The sequence below is a fragment of the Hyla sarda genome, chromosome 6, assembly GCF_029499605.1.
Source record: "Hyla sarda isolate aHylSar1 chromosome 6, aHylSar1.hap1, whole genome shotgun sequence".
Taxonomy (NCBI): domain Eukaryota; kingdom Metazoa; phylum Chordata; class Amphibia; order Anura; family Hylidae; genus Hyla; species Hyla sarda.
In genome coordinates this window covers 90,822,808-90,848,616 of record NC_079194.1, presented here as the reverse complement: position 1 = coordinate 90,848,616, position 25,809 = coordinate 90,822,808, and the positions used below count along the sequence as shown (strand labels likewise).

The 25,809-nt window shown below is 45.0% G+C and overlaps 1 protein-coding gene across 7 annotated transcripts in view; it reads left to right on the top strand.

Annotated features, from left to right (window-relative positions):
- The window catches only part of IL17RD (interleukin 17 receptor D), a 96,264-nt gene that overhangs the window by 7,452 nt on the left and 63,003 nt on the right, over positions 1 to 25,809 (top strand). Inside the window, exon 1 of one of the 7 annotated variants that reach the window (XM_056524401.1) lies at positions 7,857 to 7,971. The exons of 3 other annotated variants lie outside the window; for them this stretch is intronic. The gene's annotated coding sequence lies outside the window, so the exon portion shown is untranslated. Of the gene's footprint in view, positions 1 to 7,856; positions 7,972 to 25,809 lie in introns of those variants that run through there. 3 more of the 7 variants (XM_056524404.1, XM_056524411.1, XM_056524402.1) reach the window with 3 other exon arrangements.

Genomic DNA, 25,809 nt, shown 5'->3' with positions numbered 1-25,809 from the left:
AGCAGATCTTTCTTAATAATAATTTATAATAATAATTTTATTTATATAATAATAATTTTATTTATATAGCGCCTACAGATTCCGCAGCGCTTACAATTATGGGGTACAAACAAAGACAAGTGTCAGACATAATATTACACAATAACTATTCAACTTTCTTACTTTTATATAGAAGAACTTGCTTTATCTGTGTTAGTTATCTACTTTATTTTTCTTTAATTTTCACTTTTTCCTATTTTTGGATGACATTTTGGTGCCTTTAGAACCAGTTACCAGGTTTACATAGAGTTCTGGCCTCAACATACAATGGTTTCAACTAGGGATCAACCGATTATCGGTTTGGCCGATATTCATGATTTTGGGCGTTATTGGTATCAGCAATTACCTTGCCGATAATCAGATAATGCCCCGCCTCCCGCACCGCTCCCCACTGCACCGCACCAACCACCGCACCCCCCCACGACCCACCACACCGCGTTGCACCCCCCACCGCACCGCCCCGGCCCCATTGCCTCCCCCATCCCCGGTTTTATAATTACCTGTTCCCGGGGGCCGGGATCCACGCTACTTCTGGCTCCTGCTGCGTCCTGCGTTATGCTGTGCGCAATGACGAGTGATGTCCTCAAGGTGCCGTCACCGTCAGTGCGCACAGTGAAAGCTCAGGAGGATGCCACACCGGAGCCAGATGTAGAGTGGATTCCGGTCCCCGGGAACAGGGGATGGGGAGGCAATGGGGCCGGGGGTGCGACGCGGTGGGGGGTACGTTGTGGTGGGGGGGGGGGGGGGGGCGGTGTCGGTGATAGGACTCAGGAGGATCCCCGGACAGGCAGGGGGAGAGAAGCGGGTGGCGGCGGTGGCCTATGGCATCGCAAAAGCCACTGCAGTTCATTGATTTAAAGTGCCCGCTTTTAAATCAATGATCTGCAGCGGTGTCGCGGGGAGGGGGAGATAAATAGCCGATAATTTATACCGGAATATCGGTATAAGTTATCGGTTATCGGCCCTAACCTCCACAGATTATCGGTATCGGCCGTAAAAAATCGATATCGGTCGATTAATTGCGTCCTCCTGGAAGCAATTAATATTGTAACTTGAGGGACTACTGTACAGTATCCTGCACAGGATTTATAGCTTCAGATTTGCTGTTTTCAGTCCTTTCGTTTACATTGACCTCTGCAGCATCAAATATGCGCAGGATACTGTTCACGTGGATACACCCTAATGGAGCATTTTTAACATTGGTCTATCCATCCATGTTTATAATTTTTTTTTCCATACCAGCGGTTTTGACAGTTGTGCCATGTCCATGCATGCCTACTGCACATGCCAAAAGTGCTTTGAAGTTAATAATGCGTCTTAAGTTCCTTCCGCACCCTGCGCACACTTTGAATTACCTTGTACACTTTTTGTGCGAAACCAAAGCCCTTTGAAGTGTTATAATTATGGAAATATGACGGCTCTTCTCAGGTTGCTGCTTTTGTTTTTACTCGACATGTTTCTGAGCGATGTCTCTCACTACCGGGGGATCGTCCCAGCATCTTCGGACAGACTTGCATGACTTGTTCCTTATGCTGTCTGTCCAGGTTTGCATTGTAAGGGACCCTGAATAGACAGACGGACCAGGCTATTAGATGACTGGCGACCTCTGTACCATATTGTTTGCTCTGGGGTAGGGCCGTCTTTGAAGTATTGCCTATAGGAAGCGGAGCCACTGTTTGTTCTATTAAAATTCCTTTTCATTTCCTCCCCTTAAACCACAGGCCACTTCCCTCTGTCATTCAACACACTGCAGGGACACAGACTGATTGAAATGCAACACGTCTCGGCACCATAAGCAGATAGGGGAACATTTTCCTCCTGCATTATTTACAGATTCCTGAACAGGACAACAATAGGGCATTTGCATTTAGTTTGCACATGGGGGAATATAAAACCTGTAATTCACTAGAAGGCATCTGAGGTCAGTATTCAGTATTGCCGAGAACTTTCCAAACCTGTAATAAAAAAATCTAAACCTGAGCAAAGATTGGCATAGAAAGCAGGTCCTAATGTGGATAATGCCATTTCTGCTGTGGGTATATCAGCTGGGCACCGCTGCCCTGGCGGCACATTGTAGAATTCAGCAGAGTTTTTCTCTTCCCTGGCAGCTGTGCACATGTGGATTGATCTGGCCTTCAGCGTTGACTTGAACTTGCATGGTTTTTGTCAGCAAGGGGGGAGACTTTTTCTTTTTTTCTATTACTGTGCCTGGATCTTGACATCTGGAAAGAGAGTTACGCTTATGGATTTGCAGATAAAGCAAAAATGAGAAAACAAGACCCCAGGATACATGTGTAATGGTACAAACAGGATGGAACTAGGTGCATTTAAGTTTCTATATAGCAGGATCCAGCACAACTATTCTACAAACCAATGCTGGGAATGTTTTCAGGAGCAAATAGGATTTATTTTGTGGATTTTCTGTACATACCATATTTACTCGAGTATAAGCCGACTCGAATATAAGCCGAGGCCCCTAATTTCACCCCAAAAACCCATTAAAAGTTATTGACTTGACTATAAGCCTAGGGTGGGAAATACATAATCCCCCCCCCCCATGTCATCATCCAGACCCCCGTCATCATCCCCCCCCCCCCCCTTCATCATCATCACCGCCTGTCAATCCCTTCAGCCATCGGCTGTCCGGGCATTCTGGGAGTTGTAGTTTTGAAACCTCTGGAGGTCCGCAGGTTGAAGACCACTGCAGCCTTCGTCATCATCCAGATCCCCCCCCCCCTTTTTAGTTTTCTACTCACCTCCCCTAGTGACATTGCCTTGACAACGACGCACAGGGACGTTCATGCACATCCCTGTGCGTCGTCATCAAGGCAACATCACTAGGCATGGAGCGCGGAGAAGAGGGCCCCCCCTCCCCCAGTGAAAATGGACAGCCCGGAACGACTAACCCTCCCCACCTGACGGTCCCTGCAGCATAGATGGCCCGGACCAGCTCACCCTTCCTTCCCACCGAAGGGAGGTTAGTAGAAAACTAAAGGGGGGGGGGGGGGGGGGTCTGAATGATGACGAAGGCCGCAGTGGTCTTCAACCTGCGGACCTCCAGAGGTTTCAAAACCACAACTTCCAGCATGCCCGGACAGCCGATGGCTGGGAGTTGTAGTTTTGCAACATCTGGAGGTCCGCAGGTTGAAGACCACTTAGAAGGGATTGACAGGCAGAGAGTTAACTCGAGTATAAGCCGAGGGGGGCATTTTCAGCACAAAAAATCGTGCTGAAAAACTCTGCTTATACTCGAGTATATACGGTAACCCAGTCATCTTACTATATTACAGAAGTAAGGTGTGTGACCACTAGAGACAAGTGAGACTGCTAAGCAGCTTCTCTATTATGGATATTAGGCTACAAACACACTACATTTCTACCCCCGATAATCGTAGGCATCTCGCCAATAAAGGGATGTCGACAAATACGGTTAATGGGAACAGCACTTCTATTCTACTCATTGACTTCTATGGGTAGGAAAATCAGCAGCAGAAAATCTGCAGCTAAATTTGCACATTAACATGCGCTCTGTACAAGTGAATCGGATACCAATGAATCATGTGCGTCATATGTGTCTACTTGTAAATAATGGGACACCTACCAAATGGAGTTCAATTTAGTGAATTCCCATATATCTGAGACGGGGCCAGAACTGTAATTTCACTTTAGCTGTTAGTGCGGCCTAATTGATATTCCACATTGTCTTTCGCTGCAGAAGTAAGAATTTATGTTGTACATTTTAAGGGGTTTCCACTTCTCCGTAAACTCATAAATCCCTCCCCAGCATTTAGCTATCCTCTGCGGTATCCCCAGTAGATTGTTTGTGTTGACTGGAAAAGCAATAAAGCTTTTTCTACTATTGATGATTCAGAATCCCCATATTTCTTTAAAATTTGGTATGTAATCTTAGATTTTGCCACCTATTCCAGCTGTACGTGCAGACAACTTGGAAATGAAGTGGTAATCCAAGTGAACGAGCCTGAGTTGTAATACTAGGCACAACCTTCTAAACTGGAGTGGTGCTGTTTCTGTGGTGAACTTTGGGGGGTATTTATTAAGCTCTTTGGACAGTTATTTTTTATTTTGTCGCGTTTGTCTTGCACAGTCACTTTTTGCGTTTTTTTTGTGCCACAAACAAAACAGATCAAAATCCAAAGTCTTCTTTTCGGTTGATTATTTAGCCAGGAAAGTGCAGTGGTAATAAATTTACTATATGCGACTCTTCTGAAAGTCACATATTTCGAGTGCAAAGGGCTTTTTAAAAGCCCAGACTCGGGCCATGTTCACATGATGTCATTTTGTGTGCAATGTCCGCACGGAAAACACGTGCGAACATTCCGCACGTTGGAAGAATCCGGTGGGCGCTAGGACTGCTCGGAAATGTGGCGTCTCATAAAAGAATAGTCTAGTCTTTTTGTGGATGCTGGAATCTTGTAAACAATGCAGCAGAATCCCATAGATTTCACTGGGACTCTGCTAAAACTGAATGTCCTTGCGGGATATTCCGTCAAAATTCCGCACTGACTTTCCGCTGTGTGAACATACCCTTAGAAAGAAGCTGTAACTGGAAGATATTTTATTTGCATCAAAGTCATCAAAGGTGGTGCCCCAAAATGATAACTTTGGCGCAAATATGCCAAAAACACTGCAAGAAAAAAACCCAATCTGCACAAATAGCTTTCCACAATGAGAATTGATAAATACCCCCATTGTGCAGTTTTTTGGCTTCTTGTCTAGATCAGTGGTCTCTAAACTGTGCCCCAGCTGTTGCAAAACTACAACTCCCATAATGCGTGGACAACCATTGGCTGGGAGTTGTAGTTTAGCAGCGGTTGGCTTTCTGGGCATGCATCATTTAGATGGCCACAGTTTGAAGACCACCGATGTAGATCAGTGTTCCCTAACCTGTGCCTCTCCAGCACAACTACAACTCTCAGCGTACCTGTACTGCCTTCACCTTGAGGTTTTACAGCAGTTGTGGGATCACCAGTCTAGATGGTGGAAAAAGAACCTTAGGGTACCAACAAAGTACATTTCCTCACCCCGTTAATCAAAAACGTTGGTATCCTGCCGAAAACGGGATGCCGACTTATACTGTTAATGGGAACAGTGGACCCTATTCACTTCTTAGGCTGAAAAGTCGCCTAGTTTTTAGCGAGATGCCAACTGAGGGAGCAGAAACGCAGTGTGTTCGGAACCTTATTCCTCTATACAGTGATCCCTCAACTTACAATGGCCTCAACATACAATAGTTTCAACATACAATGGTCTTTTCTGGACCATCGTGAGTTGAAACCAGACTCAACATACAATGCTACGGACAGTCCAGATCTGTGAAACGTGTCAATGGCTGGAAGAACCGACCAATCAGAATGGGCATTCACTGGTAAAACCCCTGTATTACTGAAGTGCATGCACTGACTGGTGTCTGGTATCGCCCCCTACAGTACAGGGAGGTATTACATGTTCTGTACTCTTTACCTGTACCAGGGTTACCTGCTCCTTATGACACCAGGTGGGGGCGACTCCATGTTACTTTTTTAGGACATTGTGTGTACTGTACAGGACCCCGAAGAAGCTCCTGTCCTCTACATAGACCAGTGTTTCCCAAGCAGGGTGCCCCCAGTTGTTGCAAAACTACAACTCCCAGCAAGCCCGGACAGCCTTTGGCTGTCCGGGCATGCTGGGAGTTGTAGTTTTGCAACAGCTGGCGGCTCCCTGCTTGGGAAACACTGACATAGACAGTGATTTACAGCTCCCAGCAGATCTTTCTTTTATATGTAAGGATTTGCTTTATCTATATTAATTATCTACTTATTTTTCTTTAATTCTCACTTTTTCCTATTTTTGGATGACATTTTGGTGCCTTCAGAACCAATTACCAGGTTTCCATAGAGTTCTGGTCTCAACATACAATGGTTTCAACATACAATGGTCGTCCTGGAACCAATTAATATTGTAACTTGAGGGACCACTGTATGTGTCCCTTAATTTTCCCTCTCCTGTAGTTTGGTCCTGCCACAGATTGCAATTAGTAGTTATTCCGTCGCTGTGTGGAAGAGGTTAGAGGCCGACCCGCCCTTTGCCCTTGCACCATTCAGTCGCCTCATGTTAACGCTTTGCGTTTTAGGAGTCCCCCCTCATTATTTCTTCCATTTACTGTGTTATTTGGACGTGTGCGCCCCAGGTTTTTCTTTTGTTTGTTAATGTTAGCATGATATGGACACAAGTTAATTAAACCTGGAATATTTAAAGGGCCGCTTAATGCGAACCAGCTGCCCCTCGAAGCAGATCTGTAAGGAAATCAGGAAGCAGATCCGCACCAGGAACAAGCTCATTTCGGCCTACTTCAAGCATGTGTTTGTCTGTGGAACTGGTAATTTACTAGGCTACAATTAACCTCTTCACCCCACAAAGTAAGGCCTGTGGCACAATGTATGCCTGGCCTCTGATTACGGCATAGGTGAAACCGCTGACTAGGATGAAAGGTTTACACCGCAAACGTTATTGGATGTGGAGGGATGCAAATTGGTTACATTTGCTGCACGCAAACCTATGTACACAAGCTCACTAAATGACTGCTCCCGTTCTGTGGCCCCTAAGAAACAGATGTAAGCTTTTATTTCGGTTCTGTAGCAAGCTGCGCTAATGGCCTTCATTTACTTTGATTTTCTTGGGACCAGGGGAAGATTAGCGAATTTCATCATAAGAAAGGTAACAACAATTACGCGATTCCTAATGGGTTAATAGCCTAAAGCAGGGTTTCCCAGTCAGTGTGCCTCTTACTGTTGCAAAACTATAGCTCCCAGCATTCCCGGACATCCCCTTCAAAAGCACAAAATCGCAACTGTGACTTTTTGTGCAGAGAAGTTGCAGAGAAGACAAGGAATCATACAAAATGGTGTTCTTAAGTGATTTTAGTTTTTTTTGCTTGTACACAAAATGTATCAACCCCGCCTGTGACAGTTTAATAAATATGTCGCACATAAGCAAAACTAAAGCAACGAAAAAAAAAAAAAATTACCTTTTAAAGGGGTTGTGCGCTGCCCTGACTTTCGGAGGTCCGCTCACAGCGTCCGGAAGTTCGTTACTCCGAATGCTGTGTGCGGGCTGCCGTGTTCGCGGCCGCCGGGCGTGACATCACGAGGGGGCGGGCGAGACGTCGCGAGGGGCCCGGCGAGACGTCACGCCCGGCGGCCGCGAACACGGAAGCCCGCACACAGCGTTCAGAGTAATGAACTTCCGGACGCTGTGAGCGGAGCTCCGAAAATTAGGCCGTGAACCTGCTTTCATCTGTGAACTTAGTGTTCTCTGGCAAATGCCAAACGTCCTGCACGGTGTTGGGCTGTCAGCACAACCCACCTGTGGATGTCGGGCCCTCATACCACCCTCATGGAGTCTGTTTTTGACTGTGTGAGTTAGGGCTGGGCGGTATGACCAAATACACAATATTTTTGTAACTTATAGCGGTTCGACGGTATATAACGGTATTCCCCCCCCCCCCCCCATTAATTATCAGCCCAGCCCTGCGCTGTCCCCATCGGCGTAAATACTCACATATCGCCTCCTCGTCCTCCTGATTGTTGCGGGCTGCCGGCGCTGACACTCTATACTGTATGCTGCATCCCTGTGCCTGGGCTGCAAAAGATAAACAAAATTAACTTTAACGCACGTTCCTACGTCGGCCTCAAGCTCTTCCTGGGGATGGGAACGTTGGAGATCCGCCAGCCTATCACCGGCCGCAGCGATGTTCCGCCTTGGCCGGTGATAGGCTGAGCGCACTGTCATGTAAGAAGCCAGCCGGCTTCTTACATGACAGTTGGCTCAACCTATCACTGTCAACCTATCACTGTCCGACGTTCACCTTCCCAGGAAGCTGGTCCGGACCGATACAGCGTACAGTATAGAGTGTCAGCGCCGGCGGACCGATATGTGAGTATTTATCCCGATGGGGACAGCGCATCGCTGGGCTGATAATTAATTTGGGGGGGGGGGGGGGGGGGGGCAGAACAGCGCTCGCGGGTCACATTTGATTAGTTCCCCGATGTTGAGACAGCGCAGCGCTGGGCTGATAACTCATTCATACTTGAGGGGAGGGGCCAAACCGGTGTTGCGGTATGAGGGAAAATTCATATAGTGCAGCACAAAAATTTCGGTATTCAGTATGAACCAGTATACCGCCCAGCCCTAGTTTGAATGGACACATGCACATTTGTGGCCTGCTGGAAGTCCTCTTGCAGGGCTTTGGAAGTGCTCCTCCTGCTCCTCCTTGCACAAAGGCAGAGGTAGCGGTCCTGCTTCTGAGTTGTTGCCCTCCTATGGCCTCCTCCACGTCTACTGATGTACTGGCCTGTTTCCTGGTGGCGCCTCCATGCTCTGGACACTACGCTGACACACAGCAAAACTTCTTGCCACAGCTTGCATTGATGTGCCATCCTGGATGAACTGCACTACCTGAGCCACTTGTGTGGGTTGTAGACTCCGTCTCATGCTATCACTAGAGTGAAAGCACCGCCAGCATTCAAAAGTAACCAAAACATCAGCCAGGAAGCATAGAAAATGAGAAGTGGTCTGTGGTCCCCAGCTGCAGAACCACTCCTTTATTGGGGTGTCTTGCTAATTGCCTATAATTTCCACCTGTTGTCTGTTCCATTTGCACAACAGCATGTGAAATTGATTGTCAATCAGTGTTGCTTCCTGAGTGGACAGTGTGATTTCACAGAAGTGTCATTGACATAGTTACATTGTGTTGTTTAAGTGTTCCCTTTATTTTTTTGAGCAGTGTACTCACTTTGCAATCACCCTATTGTCATAGTATAAACTGTCTAAAGCAGAGAACCCAATTTTTGTTTTAAAATTGTGGGTATGTGTGTGTGTATGTATGCGTATATATATATATATATATATATATATATATATATATATATATATATACAAAAAAAGAGGATTGCAGCAGCACACATTGGTCAAAAAAATTGAGGCTCTTAGCGCACTTTTTGATCAAAACGTGTCCCCCATCCACCACGGGGAGGTGGCCTCATTTAGGATGGGAACCTAGCACAAATTCTGTGCCTAACACTCAACTATCCACTCACCTCTGCTGGGCATAGAGCCTCTGACTGGGTGACATGCTGGATCCATTTAAAACTCCACCTGTGAGAAAGGGGGAGGGGTGCACAGCTAAACAGGGTGCCATTACCCCCCGAATTGTACACACAAGAAAAAAGAAAGATAGCCGGCACAACAGCCTAATACATTTTTTTGACCAATGTGTGCTGCTGCAATCCTCTTTTTTTTGTATACTCTGATGCCATGGCAGTGTGCACCCGTGTATTAGGCTGTTGTGCTGGCTATCTTTCTTTTTTCTTGTGTGTACAATTCAGGGGGAAATGGCACCCTCTTTAGCTGTGCACCCCTCCCCATTCTCACAGGTGGAGTTTTAAATGGATCCAGCATGTCACCCAGTCAGAGGCTATATGCCCAGCAGAGGTGAGTGGATAGTTGAGTGTTAGGCTCAGAATTTGTGCTAGGTTCCCATCCTAAATGAGGCCACCTCCCCGTGGTGGATGGGGGACACGTTTTGATCAAAAAGTGCGCTAAGAGCCTCAATTTTTTTGACCAATGTGTGCTGCTGCAATCCTCTTTTTTTGTATACTCTGATGCCATGGCAGTGTGCACCCGTGTATTAGGCTGTTGTGCCGGCTATCTTTCTTTTTTCTTGTGTGTGTGTATATATATATATATATTAGGGATGTAAGAAAAAATCGATTTGCGCGATTATCGCGATTTTTTGTTCCGCGATACTGAATCGATTTTAAAATTCTGAGAATCAATATTTTTTATAAATTATTATAATTAACATTTACTGTATTTCACTCACTGAGTCACAGTCCTATTTGTCTGTCTTATTTTTTTTATAACACTTAAACTCCTGACCACTAGTTGGCAGTGTACCTGTTATCAGCTCTGTCCCACTCGCAGGCTGCTACCGCGAGACTACAGACTCAGAACAAACAGGAAGGAAAACGTACGCACTCACAGGACAACTCGCGCGGGACCTTGTTCTTTCTCAGCTAGAATAAGTTTTCCCAAGCTTTTAACAGGGAATATCGCGATATATCGTGATATATCGCCAACATGACAGTATCGCGATATATTGCGATATATCGAATCGCCACCCTGGTATCGCGATTCGAATCGAATCGCCAAATTATTGGCGATTCACACCCCTAATATATATATATATATATATATATATATATATATATATATATATATATACATATACACACACACACTAATAAAATAAAAAATACAGGAAAGTACAGTATGTTTTGTATTTTGCCTTGTACTATTACTAATGTCCCCTTTTTAAATGATAACAACTTAAAATGTGCCAGAAAGTTATCCAAATTTGTAAATTACTTCTATTTAAAGAAACAAAACTAAAGCCTTCCAGTACTTTTCAGCTACTATATGACCTTGAGGAAGTTGTAAAGTCTTTCCAGTCAGACACGGTGCTCTCTGCTGCCAGCTCGGTCCATATCAGGAAATGTCCGGAGAAGAATAGCTATGAGGATTTGCTTCTTCTTTGGACAGTTCTTGGCGAGGACAGAGGTGGCAGCAGAGAGCACCGTGTCTGACAGAAAAAGACTACATGACTTCCTACAGGAACCTTTTTAATCTGGTTGGCCCCCTGGTTTGTTCCATATGAGTATTTTGTCACACAGTGTCCTACAGGAAAATGGATTGATTTAATAAATAAAAGATGAATCTCATGTTCCCGTCCCATGCTGCCATAAATACCGACAATGCTTTGGTTTAAACTATAACACAACTGACATAACTGTGCGTGGAAATGGCGTCATCTTCCTCCCCAGACCTTTGTGTCTGCAGTGCTTCAGACTGTTTAGATGTCGGCTGCACAGCTGTAGTGAGCTGTTTGTGAAATCTGAATACACCCTGGGGCTCCATACTCTCGGCTGCCAGCGCTTGCAAGGTACCGCTGTAGTCTCGTCCCGTGAATGTACACATCTGAGACTCTGGTCCCAGGGTCTTGTCTCATCTCTTCCTTCTTATATGGCTCTCGTAGGGTTTCAGCAGGGCAGCAACAAGCTGTTTTCTGTATTTTCTTTTTGTTTAAACATTGTTTCATTCTGTAAGCAAATTTCATGTTTACATATTAAAATGCTGTAATGTCCACAAATGTACAGCAATATGAATCAAAAAGACCCCATGGGAACCATGAAATGAACAGAGGAAAACCAAGACTTAAAGGGGTACTACCGTGGAAAACTTTTATTTTTATTTTTTTAAATCAACTGGTGCCAGAAAGTTAAACAGATTTGTAAATCACTTCTATTAAAAAATCTTAATCCTTCCAGTACTTTTTAGGGGCTGTATACTAAAGAGAAATCCAGAAAGAAATGCATTTCCTGTCATGTCCTGACCACAGTGCTCTCTGCTGACATCTGCTGTTCATTTTAGGAACTGTCCAGAGAAGCATATGTTTGCTATGGGGATTTTCTCCAGTTCCTAAAATGGACAGCAGAGGTCAGCAGAGAGCACTGTGGTCATGACATCAGAGGAAATGCATTTCTTTTTTGGATTTCTCTTTAGTATACAGCCCCTAAAATGTACTGGAAGGATTAAGATTTTTTAATAGAAGTGATTTACAAATCTGTTTAACTTTCTGGCACTAGTTGATTTAAAAAATAAAAATAAAATTTCCACGGTAGTACCCTTTTAAAGGGGTACTCTGCCTCTAGACATCTTATCCCCTATCTTTTGGGTAGTGGATAAGGTATCTAGGGGCGAATTACCCCTTTAAGTGCCAGGGAGCAGGGTTTCCTAGAAAGTCCTTACTGGCAGCTAATGTGGTTTTTATTTCTACAGAAGTTGTCTTGCCCCCTCAGGTGCTGCACTGGGCATAGGGCTGGGCTGACATTACGCTTCTGCCTCCTGTCGATAATATTGGTGAGAAAGACTAATGGTATACACCTCTGATGCAAATATGCAGTACAGTGATCCCTCAACTTACAATGGCCTCAACATACAATAGTTTCAGCATACAATGGTCTTTTCTGGACCATTGTAACTTGAAACCAGACTCAACATACAATGTTATGGACAGTCCAGATCTGTGAAACATGTCAATGAACTGACCAATCAGAATGGGCATTCACTGGTAAAACTCCTGTATTACTGGAGCGTATGTACTGACTGGTGTCTGGTACCGCCCCCTACAGTACAGGGAGGTATTACATGTTCTGTACTCTTTACCTGACAAAAAGGTTGGACAATTTTAAATCAAATTTTTTCTCCTGCAATATCATCTGTTGCGAAAGATTCGGGAGGCCTCCATACACATCCAGTCCTGCCGAAATCTGTGACTTTGTGTTTGTTTGTTTTTTCTAATGTGCTGTCTATCAGTTCTGCTCAGATGGCTACTTTAGAGCACATCATACAAATCATATTAAAGGGGTACTCCGCCCCTAGACATCTTATCCCCTATCCAATGGATAGGGGATAATATGTCAGATCACTGGGGACCCCTGCAATATAGTAAGCTGCACCCACCTGTAACTGCTTCCGTAAACGCTGGAGGCTCTCAGGCGAATTCCTCCCGACCATGGGGACGGAAGATCGTGACGTCACGACTCTGCCCCGTGTGATGCCATGCCCCGCCCCCTCAATGCAAGTCTATGGGAGGGGGCGTGACGGCGATCTTCCGTGGTCGGGAGGAATTAGGGAGGATGTCACGATCTTTCGTCATCAGGAGGAATTAGGGAGGATGTCACGATCTTCCGTCATCGGGAGGAATTAGGGAGGATGTCACAATCTTCCGTGGTCGGGAGGAATTAGGGAGGATGTCACGATCTTCCGTGGTCGGGAGGAATTAGGGAGGATGTCACGATCTTCCGTCGTCGGGAGGAATTAGGGAGGATGTCACGATCTTCCGTGGTCGGGAGGAATTAGGGAGGATGTCACAATCTTCCGTGGTCGGGAGGAATTAGGGAGGATGTCACGATCTTCCGTCGTCGGGAGGAATTAGCCTGAGAGCCTCCAGCGTTTCCGGAAGCAGTTACAGGTGGGTGCAGCTTACTATATTGTGGGGGTCCCCAGCGGCGGGACCCCGGCGATCTGACATCTTATCCCCTATCCTTTTGGATAAGATGTCTAGGGGCGGAGTACCCCTTTAAAGCATTACCATAAAAATGCCAAAGTTCTATTTTTATGAAATTCTAGCACAACCATTTGATCTTTTTCGGCTATGGCCAACTGTTGTTGTGTAACAATCGACTATGAAGTATGGCATTCCATCATGCAGAAATGATCACACACAAAGTGAGCTTTATGTATGATAAATAATTGCTTTAAGTTTTTTTCTCATACCCAGAGTTTGTACTGTGTGTCCTTTGGCATCAGCTTGAAAGTGAGGTCTGTGGCTTTTTGGATTGGCAGAGCCTGGGACAGGCGCATGCATAAAACATGTCAACTATCTTTTTATTTTCTTCATTCAGAACACAGGCCAAAGCTACAAACTGATTGAATGGCGTCCAAATAGTAAGATTAAATTGTGTGTTCTACAATGGAGGTGGTTGATATATAAAATAGGATTTTAGGTGGTCTCTATATTGGTAAATTGGTGTAAAATTAGTCACATCACCTAGTGAAATGGTTTGTTATCCATTTGTGTTCATTCTAGAATACACTTTTCTGCCTTCCTGGCAACTTGTTGTGACAACTAAATTTTCAACAACATTAGATTCCCTGCCTAAGACACTGAGGAATGGTCAGCTGACAACTGAGGCATTTTTGGGACAAAATTAGTAGGGCTAGGCGGTATACTGGTTTATACCGAATCCCGAAATTTTTGGGCTGCACGATATGAATTTTTCCCCATACCGCAATACCGGTTTGGCCCCTCCCCCTTGGGAATTAATTATCAGCCCAGCGCAGCGCTGTCCCCACATCGGGGAACTAATCATACGTGACCCGCCAGCGCTGTTCTACCCCTCCCCCCACCCCCCCCCACCACCACCAAATCATGTGACCCGCCAGCGCTGTTCTACTCCCCCCCCCCACCAAATCATGTGACCCACCAGCGCTGTTTTACTCCCCCCCCACCAAATCATGTGACCCGCCAGCACTGTTCTGTTCCCCCCCACCAAATCATGTTACCAGCGCCAGCGCTGTTCTGTCCCCCCCACCACCACCAAATCATGTGACCCGCCAGCGCTGTTCTTCTCCCCCCCCAATTCATTATCAGCCCAGCGGGGTACTACTCACATATGTCACCCGCAAGCACTGCCCTCCTCCTCTTTGTTGGGAGCCGCCAGCGCTGGAACTCTATACTGTACGCCAGTGGTCTCCAACCTGCGGACCTCCAGATGTTGCAAAACTAAAACTCTCAGCATGCCCGGAAAGCCGGCTTCTTACATGACAGTGGGCTCAGCCTATCACTGGCCGGGGCAGGACATCACTTCGGCCGGTGATGGGCTGACGGCTGTCCGACGTTCCAGTCCCCAGTGTAAGGCCGACGTAGGTACGTTAAAGTTTATTTTCTTTATCTTTTGCAGCCCGGGCATAGGGATACAGCGTACAGAAGTGGTCTTAAACCTGCGGACCTCCAGCTGTTGCAAAACTACAACTCCCAGCATGCCAGTACAGCTGTTGGCTGTCCAGGCATGCTGTGAGTTGTAGTTTTGCAAGATCTGGAGGTCCGCAGGTTGGAGACCACTGGTGTACGGTGAATTCCAGCGCCGGCGGCTCCCAACAAAGAGGAGGAGGGCAATGCTTGCGGGTGACATATGTGAGTAGTACCCCGCTGGGCTGAAAATTAATTGGGGGGGGGGAGCAGAACAGCGCTGGCGGGTCACATGATTTGGTGGGGGGAGTAGAACAGCACTGGCTGGTAACATGATTTGGGGGGGGGAGCAGAAGAGCGCTCGCGGGTCACATGATTTGGGGGGGAGCAGAAGAGCGCTCGCGGGTCACATGATTTGGGGTGGGGTGGGGGTGAAAGAAATACCGTTATATAACGTGGAACCACCATAAGTTACAAAAATACCGTGATACACATATTTGGTCAGACCGCCCAGCTCTAAAAATGAGTCCCATTGAACTCGTTGTGCACATACCCTGAATATTGTTATAGGTTTGCATGTTGCTATTTTCCCTGGCATTTTTCCCAAGTGATCGAATTGAAATGCAGTCTTACAGTCACTGGTTCTCCTGATCTTTTTGTCTTGTGAGAAAATCCCCAGTTAGCTGGCTTTGAATTAAAGCACATTCCCTCCTTGGCTCCGATCTTGCAGCTTAAAAAGCAGCCATTCCTCATATAAACCTTGTTAATTTAAAGGGGAGTTCACATAGCAGTATGGATTTGTGAGATTTCTGTAACGTTCCTAGCAAGTGTCCCCCACACAATGAGCCCCCTCTATCGGAGGTTTCCGAGGTGACCCTGCGTGAAGTCATTACAGTCAGCCAGCGCCATCCATTCTCTCAGTTTTTCAATGCCAACTTGTTGGATACTATGGGAATTTGAGCAGACAATTATCTGTACCTGTGTCCTGACAATGGTGTCACACAGAGACCTGGCCAGTGCTTGTCACTCCACAGCTGGCGCCCTTGCTTTCTGTCTCTAGGAATTATTGTAGGTCTTAAAGGGACAATCTCCCCCCTGGAGTACAATGATTGACGTCACTGAGTGTTCTGAAGCCCCCTCTTCTTTATCCACTTTATGCTTTTTGACTGATGCTTTTCGACTGACTTAATAGTTTAGATGGATGCTTTTGTCAATAAAAGGCACATTATAATAATGAATAAAGTTATTACAGAACATGACTAGGCAAATCCCAGACGTGGTGTACCCAAAGCAACTACACAATTCTTACTGGTGCATAATATTTCGGGTAGTTATGTACAATTTCAGTGGCTGCTCTTTGTTCACCTTTGTGGCTAAAATGTGCAGTAAAACATATTGAATATGCTTTAAGGCAGGGGGTCTCAAACTCCTGGCCCGCGGGCCATTTGCAACCCGCAGAGCAAAATTTTGCAACCTGCACCAGGGATCTGGAATTTGTATCGCCTGATGCCCGGGACATGCAGTTCCGGGCGCCGGGCAGGTGATTTCTTCAGGCATTTAGCCCTGCATCAGGCAAGCAGGGCTAAATGCCAGAAGACTTCACACACTTCGGCAAACACTGCTACATGGGACCTGGTGCACTTATGATGGAGGAACCAGTCTTACTCACTAAACTGCTACTTACATCTGTCTGCGGGGACTTTCTACTGGAGGTGCGTGTGGTGAGTGACGTGTTTGTAAGCGGCGTGCAGGGATGCCGACATCTGGCGCAGCGCGTGCGATGACGTCACGTATAGCGCGCACCTCCGCAAAGAAGTCCCCACAGGCAGATGTAAGTAGTGCTGTCCAGGTGGGGAATCTGTGCAAGGGCTACCTAATGTGGGGAATCTGTCCTACGGCTACCTAATGTGGGGAAACTGTGCTGTGCTACCTAATGTGGGGAAACTGTGCTGCGCTATCTAATGTGGGTAATCTGTTCTAAGGCTACCTAATGTGGGGAAACTGCTGCCTACGTAATGCTTCCCCCCCCCCCCCCTCAACAGTAGCACCCCCATCATCCGTCAGCTCACGCTATGACTACAGGGGGGTGTTGCTGGTGGGTGATGAGGGGCGCATGATGGGGGCATTATATGCGAGGGGGGGCATGCCACCCAACCTCACCCAGCCGCTACCTCCAGTGGCCCCCAGATAATTTGAGTTTGAGACTCCCCTGCTTTAAGGGTAAGCATTGTAAATCTCTGTGTCTTAGATACTAGTAAGAAGATAACATTGTCTAATATCTTGGACCAACATTGATCACCAATTGACACATTGAAAGTGCTCTATATATTTTTGGGATTTCTTTGGGTCTGCTCAGAGATGTATGTTATGTTCTGTTTCCTTATTCTTGGAGATGAGGCAGATCTTGATGGATTCCATTGATATATAACTTAAATCAATGAGCATTAGCAGTGAAATAGGGCTTTTCTTCCTGGAAATCATTATACTTTGCAATATAATTAAAACAAAATTATCAGATTCTGTAAGTCTTGTAAGTTTTTCAAGGTGGAGGCTCAGATGTTCGAAAATATTGAGAACTGGAAAACTTGCAGGTCAAGTCAACACACGACCTACTGTGAACTATTCATCTAGCCCTCACAATATATGACATCCAGTTAAAGGGGTACTCCACCCCTAGACATCTTATCCCCTATCCAAAGGCTAGGGGATACGATGTCTTATTGTGGGGGTCCCGCCGCTGGGGACCCCCGCAATATAGCATGCGGCACCCACCTGTTTCTGCTCTGGAAGCGCTGGAGGGTCTGGGTCCCGACCACCGGAACGGAAGTCCGTGACGTCACGACTCTGCCCCGTGTGACGGCCGTCACGCCCCCTCCCATAGACTTGCATTGAGGGGACGGGACCCAGACCCTCCAGCGCTTCCGGAGCAGAAACAGGTGGGTTCCGCATGCTATATTGCGGGGGTCCCCAGCGGCGGGACCCCTGTGATCAGACATCTTGTACCCTATCCTTTGGATAGGGGATAAGATGTCTAGGGGTGGAATACCCCTTTAAGTTATGGGATAGTTAAGGAGGTATAGGGAGGGCCGCTAATAGCCACCAATAGCCACCACATAGTAATCGCCATTGGCAGCTATTTCAACAGTTTAAATGCCGCTGACAGTAGCATTTAAATATTACTTGTGGGGCCTCTTTGGTGGCACGGTGGTCTGATCAGCTCCCCGAAAAGCAGTCACCAGGAGTGAATCCATTGTCAGATCCCATTGCCCTAAGATAAATGTTATTCTATGGATATTAAGATGATTGAAGATATATCTAATCTGAAAAAACATACGCCATAATGTAAAATTCACAAAGCTAATAAACAAAATAAACATTGTTTTGTATAACATTTTTACTCTACAAAAAACTGGTTGATCATCCTCCAAGTGTGGTGATTCATTTATCTGTTTTTCAGTATTAGCCCAAACAAGTAGCCGATACTGCTGAACCATCTAGACCGCCAGACCGTGCAGGAGAAGGGGCCAGAATGCCCTGATTCTAAAAACAGGAGAGAAGGCGCTCCATAGGGTAATACCACCGGAGATGGGGGGGAGGGGAGAGTAAAAGCTAATTTTAAACTGCTCACCCTGGGTGGTTGTGTAGCCTCATACACAACAATGGAAATCGCTTGGATACAATGGTCCGTCTGCGGCCCTCCTGGTGTGGATTCCACAACGTATAGATACAAGACAAGGCTTCAGTATAGGGTGCAGGAGTACATCGGCGCTGAACGGACCCAGGACACAGCAGGTAAGAAAGTAAAATCCAATTTATTTGATGCAACGCGTTTCCGTGCGCAAGCACAGATTCATCAGGCATGCCTGATGAATCTGTGCTTGCGCAGGGAAACGTGTTGCATCAAATAAATTGGATTTTACTTTCTTACCTGCTGTGTCCTGGGTCCGTTCAGCGCCGATGTACTCCTGCACCCTATACTGAAGCCTTGTCTTGTACCTATACAGAATGCCATGATGACAGCCCTGGCCCAGACAATAACTGGTAGAAGTGAACTCTTCTAGTCCCACAAGTGTATGCAGCCATGTAATAGCAGCATATGTTTATTTTGTAATTTATTTGTAGGTCTTTACCTTATTAGTACAACACAGAAAGGGAAATGGAAATCTTTCTCTTATTCTGGAGATAAAGGGGCGGGTCATACTTTCCGAAATATGTTTTGTCTTGTATGATGTTATGCACCGTGGTCACAGTGGAAAAAAAAAATCCAGACACTGACATTTCAGGCTGATCTGTAACATTTCAAAAATGGCACCAAGTGTAAATAAGAGTGATGTGAACATGGCGAGTTTCTGCGCTGACTTCAACTTTGCAGTCAGAGGATAATATATCTCAATGAATGGTTGATAAAGATTTCTATACAATGTCTTTCTTCAAGAAGCCTTTGCCTGTCATTTCTGTTGACGGACAATGATATAATGTGGGCTGTATGTATAAAAACTATTACATACAGTGATAATTGTCGCTCCCTAAAAAACAATTGGGAATCCAAAATCAATTTGACCACATGAGGTATTCATGCCAGTTGCTCATGTGCGACTTTGTAGGAAAAAAAGTTTTGGAGTTGCAACAAAAGCAGGGGTTATCCAGGATATTAAAGGAGTTATCCAGGATATTAAAGGGGTATTCCAGGAAAAAACTTTTTTTTTTAATATATCAACTGGCTCCAGAAAGTTAAACAGATTTGCAAATTACTTCTATTAAAAAAATCTTAATCCTTTCAGTACTTATGAGCTTCTGAAGTTAAGGTTGTTCTTTTCTGTCTAAGTGATCTCTGATGACACCTGTCTCGGGAACCGCCCAGTTTAGAAGCAAATTCCCATAGCAAACCTCTTCTAAACTGGGCGGTTCCCGAGACACGTGTCATCAGGGATTACTTAGACAGAAAAGAACACCCTTAACTTCAGAAGCTCATAAGTACTGAAAGGATTAAGATTTTTTAATAGAAGTAATTTACAAATCTGATTAACTTTCTGAAGCCTGTTGATATATTAAAAAAAAGGTTTTTTCCTGGAATACCCCTTTAAAAAAATCCAAAAAAACACCATATTTGTCCTCCGGTTGTGTGGTTTTGCAGCTAAGTTCTATTAAAGCAAATAGAGCCAAATTGTAATACCTCACACTTCCTGAGAACAAGTGTGGTGCTGTTTTTTGTTAGAAATTAGTTCTGTTTTGTTATAGCTAGTTAACGCCTCTAAAGGGGTATTATTCCATGAAGAAAAAAAATGTTTACATTTTTTTTAATTTCAGCTGACCCCAGAAACATTTGTAAATTACTTCTATTAAAAAAATCTTAATCCTACCAGTACTTATCAGCTGCTGAAGTTGAGTTTTTCTTTTCTGTCTGACCACAGTGCTCTCTGCTGACACCTCTGTCTCAGGAACTATCCAGAGTAGTAGCATATCCCCATAGCAAACCTCTCCTGCTCTGTACAGTTCCTGAGACAGACAGAGGTGTCAGCAGAGAGCACTGTGGTCAGACAGAAAATAACAACTCAACTTCAGCAGCTGATAAGTACTGGTAGGATTAAGATTTTTTTTAATAGAAATAATTTACAATTCTGTTTAATTTTCAGGAGCCAGTTGATGTTTTTTCATGGAATACCCCTTTAACAATTCAATGCTGGGTCTAATGGAGCTGTAATGTTGTGGAGTTCATTGGCCCTTAGACTGGGGTACACATAGGCTTGTCTTATGACCTCTTTCGTAACAAGTGGTATGCAAACTGGTGTGCAACTTTCTTCGCCATGTGTATTTTGTGCTGCAGAAGTTGTGTTTAAATCTAACTATAATGTGACAGAATTTGCATAAATACTTGACTTTGGGCGATTTTGAGCATTTTCTACACTATGTAAACAATTGGTAAAATAGCTTTTTTCATATTTTATAGAACTTGTTAAATAACGTATTTTTCGTCATATAAGATGCACCTAATTTTATAGGATAAAAATCTAGAAAATAAAGATTCTGAACCAAATACAATGTAAAGTATAGGACAGTGATCTTTAATCTGCGGACCTCCAGATGTTGCAAAACTACAACTCCCAGCATGCCCGGACAGCCGTTGGCTGTCCGGGCATGCTGGGAGTTGTAGTTTTGCAACATCTGGAGCGCTGCAGGTTGAAGACCACTGGTATAGGAGGTTATACTCATGTGTCCCCGCCGCTCCGTACCCGTCACCACTGCCCTGGTTGTCGCCCTACGTCGCTGTCGCCGCGTCCCCGGGGTGTCCCCGTCGCTCCGGAACGTCTCTGCTGCCGGGTATCCTCGCTCTTCGTCGCCGCCATCACGTCGCTACGCATGCCGCTCCTATTGGATGACGGGACGGCGTGCGTGACGAAATGATGACGACGAAGGAGAGCGCCGGCCATGCAGGGGATCCCGGCACGGAGCAGACACCGAGGGGGCAGGTAAGGTCCCTCCCTCCTGTCCTGTAAGCTGTTCGGGACGCCGCGGCGGTCCCGAACAACCCGACTGAACAGCCGGGTTAGTGTTATTTTCGCTTCAGATGCGGCGGTCAGCTTTGATCGCCACGTCTGAAGAGTTAATACAGGACATCACCGCGATCGGTGATGTCCTGTATTAGCCGCGGGTCCTGGCTGTTGATGGCCGCAGGGACTGCCGTGATAGGACAGGTATTTGCCGTACAAGACACACCAACTTCCCTCCCCCAGTTTTGGGGAAGAAAAGGTGCGTCTTATACAGCGAAAAATCCGGTACACTTCATATTGCCATTGACAACCTTTTTTTTTTAAACTTTTTCTTTTTGTACAATTCTTTTCATACAATATAAAATCGGCATGGAACGGATAATGTCTTGGCATTCTAACCTATTGCTAATGAAATAAAAGTATTTATGGTTATTGGGCATACAGTGCCCCAAGGCTGAGTGCTTTCAGACTATATAATTCCTCAGCTGCATTGAACCAGTCAGTCGAATGGACACAAACGTCACCGTTTCTATTCAGATACCCGGCATTTGTTGGTGAATGGGTCATTTTTTCCCATTGATTTTGGCCTGTTCCCTTTTTTTTTTTTTTTTTGGTGGAGGGGAAGGGGGGCACATATAATTTTATTTTGACTCCAATAAAAGGTCAGCGTGACACATGAAGTAAAACCGTCCGACTTAACAGGTGAAAATAGTTCCCTAGCGTACAGAAAAGGAGATTCTCACAAAGGACCTATCTTTTATTCATAAGGCCGGAACAATGGGAAATCGGCAGAGCTTAAATTTCAGCAAATAGCCCCATAATCGCAGCATTCAGCTTTTTTTTCTTTTTCTTTTTTTCTTTTTTTTTCTGATTCCTTTTAAGTGAAAACTGTAAAGCGTGAAGTGTCATGTGGAGATCGGTCGCTTTCAGCCAAGCAGAGAAATAGTGCCACATTCCCTTCTGAACAGAACCTGCTCCCAAATCTCCCAGGTCTTTTAATTCTTCCTGTAAAATAATTTCTCTTCATCTTTTCATGCTCTCCCTCCTCCATACTTCGGTATACATCCTGTACCTTCAGACTCGTAATCCTTAAATGCTCTGTTATTGTAATGCACATAAAAAAAAACGTTATCTAAGATGCGTGAATCATTGCATTAGAATGCGCTTTTAATTGAATGGTTTATAATATTATTGTTAAGTACAGGGGATTCTTAACATTCCATGGACCTCATATTGCCCTTAGCATCAGGTAGATTTAAGAAGCTTATAATTATAGGTGAAATTAATATACCGTATGTGTGGCATTGCCAAAGGAAAGTAGGAAAGGTAGAAGTCTGCCAGTATGCTTTATTGGTAGTTAAAGGGGTATTCCAAGAAAAAACTTTTTTATATATATCAACTGGCTCCAGAAAGTTAAACAGATTTGTAAATTAAAGCAAAAAGAAGAATGTGTCCGGCACTGCTTCGGCTGACCAACTGGATACGATGGACCGGGGTATAGGATTGAGGAAAACAGTTCCTTGAGAAGGTAGTGGTGCTCTGACTGATGTAAGAAATTGCAATCTTCCAATGAAAGAGAGGTATGGAAAATCAATCAGCACTCACCGGTCTTCTTCAGCAATAAGTTTCTTTAATGCAAAATACTCACATACAAAAAGGCAAACGATTGAAACAGACTCTGTCTCCGGAGGTTTTTACCCCCCCCCCCCCCCCTGTTGATCCCTCTCCCCAATTGCCTTTTTGTATGAGTATTTTGCATTAAAGAAACTTATTGCTGAAGAAGACCGGTGAGTGCCAATTGATTTTTCCATACCTCTCTTTCATTGGAAGATTTGTAAATTACTTCTATTAAAAAATCTTAATCCTTTCAGTACTTTATGAGCTTCTGAAGTTAAGGTTGTTCTTTTCTGTCTAAGTGCTCTCTGATGACACGTGTCTCAGGATCCGCCCAATTTAGAAGAGGTTTGCTATGGGGATTTGCTTCTAAACTGGGCGGTTCCCGAGACACGTGTCATCAGTGAGCACTTAGACAGAAAAGAACAACCTTAAAGGGGTATTCCAGGCAAAAACTTTATTTTATATATCAACTAGCTCCGGAAAGTTAAACAGATTTGTAAATTAAATTACTATTAAAAATCTTAATCCTTCCAATAGTTATTAGCTTCTGAAGTTTTCTGTCTAACTGCTCAATGATGATGTCACGTCACGGGAGCTGTGCATGATGGGAGAATATCCCTTGCATGATGGGAGAATATCCCCATAGGAGCTGGATAGCTCCGGGGATGTGAGTCATTAGAAAGCAGTCAGACAGAAAACAGCAACTCAACTTCAGAAGCTACTAACTATTGGAAGGATTAAGATTTTTTAATAGAAGTAATTTACAAATCTGTTTAACTTTCTGGAGCCAGTTAATATGTATTAAAAAAAAGTTTTTTTCCCCTGGATAACCCCTTTAAACTGTAATGGATTTTTGCTACACTGCCAACCAAGGGAGTCAGAAAGTGACCATATCTCTGAGAATTGTGGAAATTGATGATGTTGGTGGAATGCCAACGCTTTGAAACTTTTCCTAGTCACAAGTAGGATACAAGCCCTTGGCCCATGGAGAGTAATCGATCTTAGCAGGATGACCTCTCTCAATACCCTAACTCTAACTGTTCTGCCCTGCTTTCTAATTCCACCTAGGATGTTACATTAGCCTCCACTGAAGAAACGGATAATGTAAACTGGTTGATAACACCAATACACCAGTTGGTCCTGTTACCCATAAGGATGTAAACTCGCTGGCGGCATGACAACGTAGTGACGATTTAGTTCTGCGATTACAGCAATAAAAGCAAGGCTAAATTGGTCCCAGTCTAGTAAAGAAATTAATATTTGGCTACCACAGCAGTCCCGATATGTTTTGGCCCAAAAGGGCTCATCAGGGAACAATATGAGCTGGAGGTAGGGCTGTGCGGTATGACCAAATGTGTGTATCACGGTATTTTTTAAACTTTTGGCGATTCCACATTATATAAACGGTATTTCTAAATCTGCAGCAGCAGAGGGAAATCTACGCACATAGGGCTGCCGCCGGAAAGCCTTGTGTGTATGGTGAGCGATGGATACGGAGCGTATTTCCCGCTGCTGCTGCAGATTTTGTGCAGTGTGAAATGCGCTGCGTATACGCCAGGTGGGAACGCACCCTTAAAGTATGTGTAGAAAATATGTTTTCATAATTGTTCGGTACCTTGGATATTTTAGTATGTTTAAAGGTATGTATTGGTCTATTGTCCAACCATTATTCTATTCTTTAATGGATATAGAAAACAAGACAGCACTCACCATCCAACTCTGCTTTATTCAAGCATTAAGATGACACAGGGTATGTGCTCAGGGTGGAGGCGGGGAGCATGGCCGGGACAGACTGTTTCACGCTATCACAGCGCTTCTTCAAGCCGGTATACGTATACCGGCTTGAAGAAGCACTGTGATAGCGTGAAACAGTCTGTCCCGGCCATAGTCCCCGCCTCCACCCTGAGCACATACCCTGTGTCATCTTAATGCTTGAATAAAGCAGAGTTGGATGGTGAGTGCTGTCTTGTTTTCTATATCCATTGGCCCTCATTTACTAAGAAAATCTGGTTGTAAGTCTATGTTGCTTTCTTACCCGACTGCTTTTCCCCCTGGTATTTATTATTATGTCGCATCCTGTTTGTCGCACGTGGGTTTTGTTGGTTTTGGTTTCCAACTCCTCTGAGCTGTCGGGAAAAAATCCACAACAATTCAACGAATTCGGGTTGGAAACCTTAATAAATACGTGGGAAAGCTCAGAAATGTCGGGTAACGCCCCTTTTTCGGGTTTGGGAGAATCCACATCGTGTCTGTCGGGAAAAAATGTCGCATAGTGTCGCAGACTGGCGCACGATGTCTGCGACATGGCGCAGACAAAGATGCGACAAAAAAAACAGACAAAAGAGGTCGGGTTTAGAATAGTAAATGAGGGCCATTATCGTTATCTACTCTTCTAGACATTGCACCACCGTTACCATCTGTTATCTGGATCACCCTGCTGTAGCCCTCCGCCAGCTATTTCCCATTTACCCTAGTCCTGTTAGTGCCGGACCACTTTTTTCTTTGCATATTCTACATTATTCTATTCTTACAATATGCCTTTAGTAATTACTTTAACCTAGTTTCCATGCATGCAACGTGGACTTGAAATGATCTATTGATCCCCATTATCAGCCATTTGAGACTGTCTGTTCAAGACGTCCAGGATTATGTCTGGCCCAGCGATCACCACATATAGATCATGTTCCCACATTCATAAAGTGGGAATTAGGGCTGGGCGGTATACCGGTTCATACCGAATACCGACATTTATGTGCTGCACGATATTAATTTTAACCCAGAGCCGCCCAGAGCTTCTTACATGACAGTGGGCTCAGCCTATCAGCGGCCGAGGCGGAACATCTCTACGGCCGGTGATATGCTGACGGCTGTCCGACGTTCCCGTCCCTAGCGTAAGGCCGACGTAGGAACATGCGTGAGTTTATTTTTTTGCTTACCTTGTGTCTGTGCCTGCGGCGGCAACAAACAGCACGAGGAGGCCAGCGGGTGACAATGTGAGTATTTACCCCGATGGGGGCAGCGCTGGGCTGATAATTACATTTTTTGTTGGGGGGGGGGGGGGGGCCGAAAAGCGCA